The sequence below is a fragment of the Bombina bombina genome, chromosome 12, assembly GCF_027579735.1.
Source record: "Bombina bombina isolate aBomBom1 chromosome 12, aBomBom1.pri, whole genome shotgun sequence".
Taxonomy (NCBI): Eukaryota; Metazoa; Chordata; class Amphibia; order Anura; family Bombinatoridae; genus Bombina; species Bombina bombina.
Window position 1 is genome coordinate 89,771,334 of NC_069510.1, and position 14,793 is coordinate 89,786,126.

Here is a 14,793-nt window from a genome sequence, read left to right on the forward strand (position 1 = left end):
CCTTAAAAAATTTCGAGTCACGTAGCAAAATGACCTTGCTACTCAGGTTTTCAAAGAAGTGACGTACCCCTTTGTCACTTGAAATTAAAGTGTCCGAAGCGGCAATCCGTATTCTTTTGTAACCTTCGACTTCACACCAAAATTCTCAGTGCAATGTAAACAAAATGACTTCAACTAATCTACAGACATACACTTTCCTTTTGCTGATAGTTTATAGCTTTCTGTTTGAAAGACACCTTTTGAGTTCTTATGGCGTGTGTACCTACAAACAATAAAATAACCGGGTTCCACAGAACGATTCAAACACATCCTATGAAGCTATGTTGCGTGAGGTAAACTAACACAGCTGTATGTTATTTCACTTGGTGAACATGAAAATTTTAAAATGTAATTTATATAGTAATCATGGAATTGCTTTTTAAAATTGTTAGGCATTTCAGAAACTAAATGAGCATTGGAGCCATTTGTTTGATCTGCAAAAGTATTTGCTGAACCAGTTAACCCTAAACCGTTCTCATGGAATCCTTTACTAGGATCTGGAAAGCTCCCCCTTACAGCCAGAAATTCTTAAGGTCACTTTAGAGAGACACAGTCCTTTCTCAAACCTAAAAAATGTACCCCAAGAATACGCGTTTTTATAGCTTCTGTATTCATGCATTTCTGTACATGCAAGTAAATATATATAACTTTTTTTTTTTTCTTATGGAATCTTTCAAAGGAAATTACATTTCTTAGAACTCATAAGCATCTATTAATTGTTGCCCATTTTCTTTTGTTGTTGCTTTTCAGTTAAACCTTCATCTGTCAAAACGTCACCTTTCCTCCGCGTACAAAAAGGGTGCTTTTGTGAATTACATCTGTATGGACTGTGAACACAGTAGCCGTGAGTCAATACAGATTTGATTCGCAGTAGTGTGATTTTCGTGGTCAGTGGAATACGGAGGCGATGTGCCTTTTGCATTTTCAAAGTACTTGTGCTGTCAACAGTTGTTAGATGCTTAGTTGTTATGGGGTCTGTTACACTTTTTAATCTTGCAAGTGGGAGATTTTGCCACACACCTTTCAGTGTTAGAAATAACGAATAGTTAAAAAGTTACATCCTAAGTGGACTACATGTGTGAATATTTTGTTAAAATGACTTATTTTAAATTTTATTTTGTGAATTTATACTTTTTTAAAGTGAAGGTCAATTTTGACGAATTAGTGCCTGGTTTTTAATAATCTTATTAAAAACAAGGGCACTTTAATTCATCAAAACTGACATTTTAAAGCGTTTTCTTCAAAAATTTACCTTTTAATCCTGAGAGCCGCTGCAGCGCTTCCTCCGCCCGTCGCAAGTCCTCTTCGTGGGTCCAAAATGACTAATCCGGCTTCATCCAATCACAGTGTTCCCTCAGGACATGATCCCCTCGGGGGGGGGGACGCTGTGATTGGAGGAAGCTGGATTCGTCATTTCTGACGTAAGCAGAGGCTTCCGACACCCTGGGGAATCGATGTAGCAGCTTTCAGGATTAAAAGGTTCGTTTTAGAAGAAAACGCTTGAAATGTCAATTTTGATGAATTAAAGCACCTTTGTTTTTAATAGGATTATTAAAAACTGGGTACTAATTCGTTGAAATTGACCTTCACTTTACTATCAGTAAACTTTCTACAATTTTCATGCTTACTGGCATTTTATTCTGTGTATATGCAATTTTTTTTTTCTTTTAATATAGTCTTAATTTAAAAGAACAGAACTTGCAAATTAACACTTTTCTTTTCCCAGACAGATTTCCTTAACTATTTTTTAATAAAAGATAATAAAACAGTAGATTTGTGTTGTGTTATAAACATTTATTTTTTCCCCAACAAAATTACAGTGGACACATTTTCACATTTTAATTCAAAACTGGTTAATTGTTTGTTTTCTCCCCCCCCCCTACTCATGCTCGCTAATATATAATTGTAAGTGCTGCCTAACTTTTAGTGCCTTAGAGAAAATGAACTCGCTCAAAAATTGTGCCTGTTGCCTAAATTTGTGAGACCTGGCATTTCTTTCTTTGCTTGTCTGTTACATATCCCCACACCCACTCGCTATGGAAACTGAAGAATGTCTTTCTTGTAGATTTTTGTTCAAGAGTCAAAGCTATAAGGTTTTGTCAAGTTGCACATCATGGACACAATTTAACCAAGTTGCTATAAAAGTTTTTGCTGCATTATGGCTGGTAAACTTGAGGCCTGTTTCAATCTTGATTTTTGTGCAAAGTTTAAATGAATCCATTAAAGAAAACTTTTTCTGTTTTATGATTTTTAAATAGCTGCGCCCTGTGAACTTGTCAGATTCTTATTTAGAACGCCTATCAAATGCTTTTCAATTAACTAGGATATGTTCCTTTTTCAGTGCACATTTTAACATGCTCACTTTTTTTCACTAAAATGTTTAAAAATGTGGGATGTTCAATTTTCTTCATATTGTACTCAATTCAGAGTGCTGTTGCAAGAGTCTATATCAGTAGAATAGTAGAACTTCACAGGTAAGTAGTGTGCTCCAGGTGTGTTTGGCCATCACGGTTAAATAATTTTTTGCTGGCACCACATGTGTAAACTACCACTGTTTGTGCATTCCTCGTCAATGGAGGAATACATCTCTTATTTATATATACACACTGTATATAAAATACGCAAAGTATCCAGATACCTAGGTCAAGTTTAAACAATAGCATTTATGAGCAAAAAATCAGTATATATTCACACTAATTTGGTCATAATGACTGCCTCAATCCTTGAGATGCTGGTAGGACTGTTCCAGAATGTTCCTCCATTTCTCCTACAGTGCTGCTGTAGAGGAAGGTCTTGATGTCCAAAATCGGTTTCTGCATTCCAGTTCAATCCATGTTCTGTCTTTTAGGGCTGCAACTAACTATTATTTTCATAATCGATTAATCGGACGATTATTTTTGTTTTCTACTAATCGGATTAAAAGAAACAAACAAATTTTCCTTTTATTTAAAATAAAATCCACATACTGAGTGTTACAAGTATAAACTTCAGACTAAAACTTTACATTAAAACAACTGTTTGTCCAATTTTTAAGCAGCACAACAAATTTTTATAATTAAGTGAAACAAAACAATGATACTCCTTTGCATTGACATGCAGAAATGTCAATATGTCCACATGCTCCTGGCTTATGCTGGCTCTCTATTTGCAAGCTATTTTGTCTTCAGGAGAGAAGAGGTGCTCAGATGGTGTTGAGGTGCTTGAGATGGATAAGTAGGGTTTTGGCAATTCCACCAAGGTGGGATATTTCATTGTCAACTCTCCCCCCCAGAGGCAGAACTTTTTTTCCCCCACTTTCTGTGATGATAATTTTTTTTTAGTAAAAGCTGTTCTGCAGATCATTTTGAAATTAAATTTTAAATTGGGCTGTTACACTAAAGTACCAGCTTAGCTGCAATGTGTTTAACTGAAGAATAAAGCAATTTCTAAATTTTAGAATGTATTGCATTAGTTGAAAATTGCATTGCAAATTTAGATGCAAAGAGAATTAAAGAAGTTTTGTTTTTAAAATGTCTCTTTAATAAATTTGTTTCCTTTGCTCTTGGTCTAACATCAGAAAATTATAAGGTACAAAGGTAATAATTACGAGGTGCATTGCTCACAAAAACGTCTTGCATTCAGGAATCACAGGTTTGCAGACTGGGAAACGCTAGGGGCAGGCTGAAAAAATTCCTCAGAGACCCTCGGCAATCAGTGCGCTACTGCTCGACAGTGTTGCTCTATATTTGACTGTTGGCTTCAAACAGCATTTCACTCTGGCTGTGCTGTGTTAAGGAAAACTTAAGTGCAGCCAGAGCACAGCGCTGTTTGAAGAGAACAGTCTGAAGATAAAACACGTTTTGCCTTGGGGTTCTCCACTAATGCAATGGGTATAACTAAATTCATTCACAGTATCGTTGTATATCCATAATGTTTCATCTAAAAAAAAAATATCTAGTCTGCTCTTAAAAAAAAAAGATTTATATACTTCTAGAGGGTGAATTTGGTACATATAACAATAAAACAAAAAGTCAAAAGCGCTAATGACTATATATCAAGAACAGGAAGAAGCCTTACACAGTTATCTACAGTACATATAATCAATAATAGCAAGCAATCTGCTAATAATTGTGCAAACGGGTAGTAGTGCACTTCAATTCAAATAACTCCTATCAAGCTAGAGCTAGGTGTACGTAACAAGCTTGGCACTATATCATGCAAAGAATAGTCCCAAATTACCTGTTTTAATATAAACAATCCAAATGATGACTCCTATTTTATTTCTGAGTTGCACATAAAGCCAGGGGTAGTTGTAAACTTATACTGTGCTGAAAAAGTGAAAAGTAAACGTCCTTTAAGCCAAGGGCAAGTGGCTGCTGCTGTGCACCAGAGTAACTACGAAAGTGCTAAAAAGCGGAAGCTATGTTAGGAACTATGTATGTAAAATGGCTAGCACTGTGTGTCTAAGACAGTGTTTTTCAACCAGTGTGCCGTGGCACACTAGTGTGCCATGAGAGATCCTCAGGTTTGCCGCGGCAGACTGACAACAGTGTGATATTTTTTTTTAAATCTTGCTTGTTTTTTATTCTGGGACGTTTTTTTATTTTGAGTGAGATGACTATATATACCATAGTCCAGGAGAACCCAGCACACCCATAATGTACCAACTCCCAGAGTGCTCACCTAATCCGTACATAGAGAATTTATTTCACAAAAGGCAAGCACTCGCTGGTATTTTTTTAAACAGTATTTACTGTACAACAAATCAGTGAACGTTTTTGGGCATCCGCCCGTCCTCTGACATGCCTGAGGCTGGGCGGATGCCCAAAAACGTTCACTGATTTGTTGTACAGTAAATACTGTTGTTTAAAAAAATACCAGCGAGTGCTTGCCTTTTGTGAAATAACTTTTATATATACGATGTGTGATTTTTGTAAAATTTTGGGATGGTGGTGTGCCGCAGGATTTTTTAATGTAAAAAAGTGTGCCACGGCAAAAAAAAGGTTGAAAATCACTGGTCTAAGAAACGTGATAAAAAAAAAACTTAATGTTGATTTTAAAACCATTCAATTTCAAAAGGATATGTAATAAAAGCAAGGTACATTCTAAAACAAAAAGATGCATCAACTAAAAAGCAATGTTAATGATACTATAACTCACAAGTTAATGGCCATAATAAATACTGCAGTATTAAAAGGAAGAAAAAACATCTGTGCACAAGAACAAAAAGTTAATATCAAAACATGAGTTCGCTCCGCGGCAAAATAAAGCCCCGAATTCGAAGGACAGAAAGTATTCACTCAGTGTCTAGACTGCTGGTATACTCGGGTTTTCTTGCAGTGTGACCTGAGATTTTGGAAAAATGAATTGAGGGTGGGCATAGTATCCACGGATAGTGGACAATTTTCTCCAACAGCTGTTTATGAAAACCACGGTCAGATAATCAAGTGTAGCCAATTTTAATCCGTCCTATTCTCAGCCGGTCTCCCGTGCACCTCCTGGTACTTGTCTTACAGGTCTCTGAGTAAATCCGGTAACACTGGTATGGTGACCCTAGTAGTAAGGTGTCTCGTTATAGCATAAAGATTGCTACGCATTTCGGCCATTTACCTGCAGCCTTTGTCAATGCTTGACAAAGGACTCAGGTAGACAGCCGAAATGCGTAGCAATCTTTATGCTATAAACATACACCTTCCTACTGGGGCCACCGTACCCCAGTGTTACTGGATTTACTTAGCAACCCGTAAGACAAGTACCAGAGGTGCACGGGAGACCGGCTGAGAGTAGGACGGATCAGAACAGATTAACATTGGCAACACTTGATTATCTGACCAGGGTTTTCATAAACAGCCATCTGAGAAAGTCGCCTGCTATCAGTGGATACTACACCCGCCCTCAATTAGTTTTTCCAGAATCTCAGGTCACACTACAGGAAAACCTGAGTATATCAGTGGTCTAGACGCTGAGTGAGTACTTTCTGTCCTTTTTGAATTAAGGACTTTATTTCACCGCATAGCGAACTCATGTTTTGATATTAACTTTTAGTTCTTGTGCACAGAAGTTTGTTCTTCTTTTTAACCTTTTAGTGCTGTTGTGACGTTTTATTTTGTCCGAACCGCGCTGGGCTTTGTCCTAACCGTTTAGCTGTCCTGAAGCCAACGGTGCTTCCAGGATGCAATCTTGGTCTGGTGGGCGTGCCTAGCGTCATAGGGACGCCCCCCTGACACGATCCCATCATTGAATCTCATGATTGCGGAATTTCTATTTGTTTACAATCGGAACATTGTTCCGATGTAGACAACTTAACCCTGTCATCAAATGATTAATACTGCAGTATTTATTATCGGTTATTTGTAGAATGCCAACAGATTCCGCAGCGTTATAAACATAGGTGAAATACGAGGAAACTTTTATAGGCTTGTAATTTATACTGTTAACATTGCTATTTATTTGATCCATCTTTTTGTTTTAGAATGTTCCCAAGATAATGTACCTTGCTTTAATTACATATCCTTTTGAAATTAAATCGTTTTTTAAATTTTAGATCAACATTAAGTTTATTAACACGTTTCTTAGACACACAGTGCTAGCTATTTTACATACATAGTTCCTAACATAGGTTCCGCTTTTTCTTCTATCCTGCATTTTCTGTATGTAAGGGACATACTTCCTACTAAGAGAGCTTTTGACCTGATCTTTGGCGCTGATTTTATCAATCCTTTTTTTTTTTTTTTTTTGTGTGCTGTGCACAAACCAACTAATCGATTATAAGATTTGTTAATAACTATTTTCATAATTGATTAGTTGTTGCAGCTCTACTGCTTTTAGATTGAGAGCTTGGTGTGGCCAATCCAACACTTAGATATTTCGATCTTAAAACCAAAATTGGACAGACCCTGCAGTGAGAAAGTTCCTTTAGTAGTATGTGATACCTTTTTAAATGGACCAACAAAATCGCCTCTTCTTCAGATGTAGATATTGCAACAACCCTTTTTCTGTGCAGTGAGAAAACTCAATCTTGCTGAAAATTCTAGGGGTCTGTGTTAGTACTACCATAGCATGGGTAGTGCAGAATTGTCCAGTCAGGAGGGCATGTAACCAAAGCACAGAGTCCTTCACCTGTAGAAGTAAGTTCACACCATCACAGATCCCTCTCCAAGCGTAATGGTCGTGACATTAGAGTCTAGCCGATATCCAGATGTTCTTCAGACAAAAGGCACACTGAGATACAACTAGCTGGAAAAGAAGACTAAGTAGCATGATTTGTCATTTTCTGCCTAACCACGTCAGTCCAGCCCCGATATGCCAGGCAATGTTCCTCTGAATAAGGAATATGTCAACCCCGTTTTGGCCTTCTTGGGGCCTTTGTGAGTGAGGTGCCACCATATTCATCTAAGCACATTAGGCAAGGAGTCCATGTCTGGTTTCCCCCATCACCCTTAGGTAGACTTCTGAGAATACAAACAGAGAAGCGCTCTACCAGTAACGAACAACAGCTCAGTAGCTTGTTCTATAGTGTTACCACCTAGGAACAGCCTCTTTTAGCCAATTTATACTTTTCACAGAGAAGAGCTTTCCTCAAGTTATATCAGTCTGATTCCACCTAACTAGCTCAGCCCAGGCCCAAAATACCAGGCAATCCTGCTCTGAACTAGGAACATGGCAAACCCCAATAGATTGTTTCAGGTTTCTTTGGGCCTAGTCAGTGAGGTGCAACCATATTCCTCTAAGCACATTGGGCAAGGAGTCCATGTCACATTAGTTTTAATAATTTCCCTTTAAAAAAAACTGGAGTTGATCACAAACTTGCTCTTGTTTTTGGTAGATCACAATTTGTTAACTTTGGTCAGTTTTGTTAGTGTATTATTTTTTTCTTAGACATGAAACCCAATTCAAATGTACTTTATTTTATCTATTTTGTTCTCTTAGTATCCTTTGTTGAAAAGCATACCTAGATATTCTTAGTAGGTGCTGATTGGTGGCTGTACATATATGCCTCTTGCCATTGTCATGTTTGGCTATCTATCGCGGAATGTGTAATGATTCATTATGATAGCAATATAATACATAGAAACCTTTATTTGTTATCAGCATTAGCAGAAAATTTAAGTTATACTCTCTGAATACACCGACTAATCACTACCTGAATGCGGTGTTAAAGGTGATATTTAGATAAGCTGAACACATCGTATTTATATTTACAATATATAGCAACTCAGAACATATGAGGGTGCAAACTTAATACTACTCTGCTCAGTCAATTGGATTGAATGAATAACTAGTGTTTACATAGGCAGTTATGTATCTATTTTGTATGCTTTACGTACAATGTAGCAGCTAAGACACATGACTATTACTGCAGGACTTTATACAAGTAAACCCGTGGCATATATACCAATAGGAGACAATGTTATTATTTCAAGTGAGTTTATCTCTTGCATGCTGAAAATTCAAAATATATCAAACTTAACTTGATTTAAAATATTTTAATGTTTTTGTTCTCCTAAGAATATCAATTTGATACATGACTAGTGATAACCTATTGCTAAAACGCTGTATAACAGCTAAACACTAAATCCACAGAAGGATTATTTTGGCAATTGCAGCACATATCGGCATATTAGTAGAGACGTAGTGAATCTACTTTATGGGTATTAAATCTGATGCACTGGTATCATAGCATTTAACTGCTAACCAGTCACAAATAACCCTAAAGTTACTCTATTATGGTCTACTACATAGTATAAATATGAGGCATTGCCAATAATATATTTAATCCAATACGAGCCTTATTATTTATAAGATTAATATATTAACACATATTGTTTATTGCGTTGCATCCTGTGATTTCTTTGTATTCTTATACACTTGATTACTTTGCCTTAGCAATCATACTGAATAGGTTTGGTATATATAACAATATTATACCCACAAGGATATACAGTGGGTTTAACCTTTCAGTCACTGATTTAGCTTTAGCATTACACCTATATTAAACTGGTGTTACAGCAGATAATGATACTTTATCCCCCAGGTGGGTTGTCTAATAGTAATTCATCACTTTATCAGATGTACTATATATGTGTTATCTCATACAACTTCTAGTTGTCTAGGGTTTTTAAAGTGTGCCCAATTTTTAATCAATACTATTAAAGTTTAATTTTTATTGTGTCATTTTCTTTTTTTCACACCATTCACGCCACACACACACTAATGTAATTATTGAGGATATGAGTGCTATTTAAGTGTACCCCTTTTTCACAACCCTCTTGGTTGGTTGTTTGTAAATGTTTGGCTATCTACCAGAAGTGCATTGCTGCTGCTTCAACAAAGGATACAAAGAGAATGAAGCATATTAGAGAAGGGAAGTAAACTGGAAAGTGGTTTCAAATTGTATGTTCTATCTGAAACATGAAAGAAACATTTCGGGTTTCATGTCTCTTTAGTATCCCTGAAGCTTCTAGAGACACAAATCTGAAAACAAAATGTGCGGGTTTACTTCATAGTGTGTTGTAATGCTAATATGTGTTGTGTACAGCTCCATAAAGATGTGTTTATGTCTTTTTAAAGGATTTGAACAAGAATTTTTATTTGGCATGGCGTGTTGGGTTGTGAATTTAGTAATTTTTTAAATTATTGTAAAATTGTTTGTTGTTTAACTTTAAATAATTGAGCAGGTTGTGTCCTAACATCATCCAGTATTGAGGTGGTTAATTTCAGTATGTTTTGCACATGCACAAAACCAATGTTATGAAAACTTTTGGGGTACTTAGTAATAAGTCCAAAATTGTTGCTCAGGGTTTACCAAGTTCTTTTAATTGTTGTAATAAGTAAACAATGGCCTGTAAACGTACATTTAAAGGGACATGAAACCTTCCCCCCCCCACCATGATTCAGATAGAACATAGTTTACTTCTGTTATCAATTCTGCTTTGTCTTGGTATCCTTTGTTGAAGGAGCAGCAATGTACTACTGGGAGCTATCTCAAAACATTAGTAAGCCAATGACGAGGCATATATATGCAGCCACCAATCGGCAGCTAGCTTCCAGCTCCTTAGCTACCTAGGTATGCTTTTAAAGAATAGATACCAAGAGAATGAAGTAAAGAAAAGTAAATTGGAAAGTTGTTTAACCCTGGGTGCTAAGCTGGATTCAAGTTTTTTTTTTTTTTTTTTTTACTTTTTTAAAATACATTTAACTTTTTACTTTTTTTTCCAGATCCCCAAGACTTATATAGTTGGAAAGGCTAAGCAGCATGCCCCCATTTCCCTATATTGTCCATTGTTAATTTTATATAAAGTTGTGCGGTGAGATCACGTCATTGCGTGTGACGTCACAGGGCGAATCGTGAAGCCCCGGCGATGCCTCTCACTATTCAGGCCAGATCGCTGGGGTGGGAGCCCCCAGATTGCCCTCAAGGTGGGGGAGTGCTAGCGACTGCTCTGAGCCGTCGTTGGCATCTAACTGGGACAATTTGCAACGGCTCAGAGCCATCGTTAGCACTCAAAGGGTTAAATGGATTTGAAACCCATTTTTTCTTTCTTTCATGATTCAGATAAAGCATGCAACTTTCTAATTTACTCCTATTATCAATTTTTCTTCGTTCTCTTGTTATGCTTTGTTGAATGAGCAGCATTGCACTGCTGGTTGCTGACTAAACACATGGGTGACGCAATGACAATTGGTATATATATATGCAGCCACCAATCAGCAGCTAAAACCTAGGTTCTTTGCTGCTCCTGAGCTTTCCTAGATAAACCTTTCACAAAATGATAACAATAGAAGGAAGCAAATTAAATAATAGAAGTAAATTGGAAAGTTGTTTAAAATTGTATTCTCTGAATCATGAAAGCATTTTTTTGGGTTTCATGTCCCTTTAAAATTGGATACTCTTTCTGAACAAGGAAATACATATTTGTGGTTTTATGTCCCTTTTAAATACTGCTTATGTTTCTGTAAAAATTGTGTGTTGTCCCATGACCCCTAGAAAAGACAAAGCAAAATCTGCAACTTGGGTTTTCAAAACAAAGACATCCTGCGAAGCGTGAGACAAGCACAATTATTGCAATTTTAACTATCCTTTAAATGTTGAGAGTTTGGATAGTGATCAGAAAAACACAAGGCCCTTTTTCTTCAAAACAATAATGAAAAAAGATAAACCGTGAAAAAGGTTGATTGTGGTCAGACTGACATAAAAAATAGCTCTTCAGCAGCTGTTATGTGCCAATAATTAGCAAACAATAGATTGAGAACAAGTCCTCTGTGTTTAAATGCAGTGTTCTCCACAGAAAATGTTGCAAGCTGGATGGCATTATGAAGTAGCTGGATGGGGCAGTATAATATTTTCTAATATATCATGTTCTAGTATCCAAAGCAAAAATTAATTGCATAATTTAAAGGGATGGCAAATGTTAAAAATGTTACATAATTCTGCACATAGTGCAAAATTATGTAACATTATCTTAGCGACACCTCAAAAAACCCCAAAAGACTTTAGCCCCCAAAGTTACTTTCCTCGTTTCCTGTCCAGGCTCTTTTGATCAGGTCTTCTTTGCAAAAGCGGTTCATGTGCGCGCTTTCTAATCACAGTGCACCCAATTGAGCTATTAAACTAAAAGTAGCACAGTCTGGTAGCGGGAGCGAGCTACATTTAGTTCAATAGCACAATCTTAAATCTTTTTTTTGTTTTCAAGCTGTCGCTAAGATAATGTTAGATAATTCTACACCCTTATTTTTTTACATTTACTGTCCCTTTAACATGTTTTTAATGATAATTGGTATTTTATATAGATGTATGGAGAATAGCCCAAAAAAATAAGGAGCCATGGGTAAAGTTCTTGGAGCCCGTGGCTCCTGGGTTTTTTGAGCCCTGTTATAAGGGGTGAAACAAAATGCTCTAATGAAGTGTAATGTTTTTCATTGTCACATTTTAATACATGGCCTATATCTAAAACTGTTCATTAGGGGTCCTCTAATTTATACATGCATTTTCTTGTATGACGTATATTTCCATTCATAAGCACTCAAAGGATCTGTGTTTATTTTTTTACCATAACAAAATTCATATGTATAATTTCTGTGTTGAAGATGAGTAATTTTTAATGTCTTGTATGTTTTTCAGTTGTTTATTCAGTAAGCCTTGTCATTTTTTAAGAGCACACCAGCATATTTTATATAGTCTTAAAGGGACATTAAACCCATTTTTCTTTCTTTCATGATTCAGATAGAGAATACCATTTTAAACAACTTTTTAATTTACTTCTATAATCTAATTTGCTTAATTCTCTTGATAGTCTTTCCTGAAAAGCATATCTAGATAGGCTCAGTAGCTTCTGATTGGTGGCTGCAAATATTTGCCTCATGTGATTGGCTCACCCATGTGCATTGCTATTTCTTTAACAAAGGATATATAAAGAATAAAGCAAATTCGATAATAGAAGTAAATTGGAATGTTGTTTAAAATTGTATTCTCTCTCTGACTCATGAAAGACAATGTTTGAGTTTAAGATAAAATGACCCATCTTAATTTTAGTAGTACTTAGGTCGCAAACCAAATGTTCCTTTTTTTCTATTTATGTTTAAGCAAAGTTAAATTGGTTGCAGGAACGTTTTATTAATACAAAGCTCTGCTTTTGTGTGTTGAGATTACGTGTTCTGTATAAGTCTTTCTAATATATAGTGTATGTGCAGCTTTATACCAGTCTCAGTTTCTTATAATATGCCCAAAAAGTTGGTTACTGTGGCTCCCTTGCCAGCTAGCCCAGTGAATATTTGCATTGGAATATTCAGTATTCTGGTAGGTTATTCTGATGACCTGACCAAGAAAGGAAATGCTTAAAAGCTTGTTTTCAATATGAAATGTTAGTCTGTTAAAAAAAAAAAGTATCAGGTACTGTAATGCAATTATTTTAGCCCCTCCATTTTTTTTTTAGAACTTGTATGTTCAGTTTAGCAGGTAAGAACAATATTGTTACACACGTTCTAATGGGAAAGCATGATTTAAAATTGTGTCTTTTTATAGGACATGTCACAACTCAAGTTTGCAGACAGACAGACTAGAATTTGGTTCTGTAAATGTAGCTTAAAGGGATATTAAAGTCAAAATTAAAATGTGCATGGGTGCATTTCAATTTTAAATAGCAGCGTTTTTGTGATATACTTCCAGTAGTAAAATGCTTCTAGAAAAATATATTAGTTATTAATGTATGCTGTAAGGGCCTGTGTATCTGTATTCAAGCTCAGAATGCTGGCGGTGGGTGTGTATTGTGTCTGTGAAGACTTTATTTTTGTCATACAAGCCACTACTCTGCATCTCTGAGAAAGTGTAGTGTTTGAAAACTGGTGCATGGGCCATCGCATCAAATGTGCTTATGCTGATGGAAAAGAGTAACTTTTACTAGAATCATTTTTGCTAATGGAAGTATATTGGAAAAATGCTTCTATTTAAAATTAATATGCACCCATGCACATTTCAATTTTGTGATCAGTCCACGGGTCATCATTACTTCTGGGATATAACTCCTCCCCAACAGGAAATGCAAGAGGATTCACCCAGCAGAGCTGCATATAGCTCCTCCCCTCTACGTCAGTCCCAGTCATTCTCTTGCACCCAACGACTAGATAGGATGTGTGAGAGGACTATGGTGATTATACTTAGTTTTTATGACTTCAATCAAAAGTTTGTTATTTTACAATAGCACCGGAGCGTGTTATTACTTCTCTGGCAGAGTTTGAGGAAGAATCTACCAGAGTTTTTTACTATGATTTTAACCGGAGTAGTTAAGATCATATTGCTGTTCTCGGCCATCTGAGGGAGGTAAAAGCTTCAGATCAGGGGACAGCGGGCAGATGAATCTGCATTGAGGTATGTAGCAGTTTTTATTTTCTGAATGGAATTGATGAGAAAATCCTGCCATACCGTTATAATGACATGTATGTATACACTTCAGTATTCTGGGGATGGTATTTCACCGGAACTACTCTGTTAAAAGTCACTAATCCTTTTAATAAGTATTTATCATGTTAAACGTTTTTGCTGGAATGTAGAATCGTTTACATTTCTGAGGTACTGAGTGAATAAATATTTGGGCATTATTTTCCACTTGGCAGTTGTTTGGTTTTAATTGTGACAGTTTCGTTTCTCTTCACTGCTGTGTATGAGGGAGGGGCCGTTTTTGGCGCTCTTTGCTACGCATCAAAAAATTCCAGTCAGTTACTCTTATATTTCCTGCATGATCCGGTTCATCTCTGACAGATCTCAGGGGTCTTCAAACTTCTTTGGAGGGAGGTAGATTCTCTCAGCAGAGCTGTGAGAATTTTATATTGACTGTGAATAAAAACGTTGCTCTATAATTTTTATGTCAAATTTAATTATTGTTATTTTACTAATGGGAACAAACCGTTGCTAAAAGTTGTGTTGTTTTAAAGTTTGATGCTATAACTGTTTTTCAGTTCATTGTTTCAACTGTCATTTAATCGTTTAGTACCTCTTTGAGGCACAGTACGTTTTTGCTAAAAAAGATTATAACCAAGTTGCAAGTTTATTGCTAGTGTGTTAAACATGTCTGACTCAGAGGAAGATATCTGTGTCATTTGTTCCAATGCCAAGGTGGAGCCCAATAGAAATTTATGTACTAACTGTATTGATGCTACTTTAAATAAAAGTCAATCTGTACAATTTGAACAAATTTCACCAAACAGCGAGGGGAGAGTTATGCCGACTAACTCGCCTCACGCGGCAGTACCTGCATCTCCCGCCCGGGAGGTGCGTGATAT

At 36.3% G+C, this 14,793-nt stretch overlaps 1 protein-coding gene across 2 annotated transcripts in view; it reads left to right on the plus strand.

The window, feature by feature from the left end:
* The window catches only part of MECP2 (methyl-CpG binding protein 2), a 248,039-nt gene that overhangs the window by 1,247 nt on the left and 231,999 nt on the right, over positions 1-14,793 (plus strand). The window lies entirely within an intron of this gene.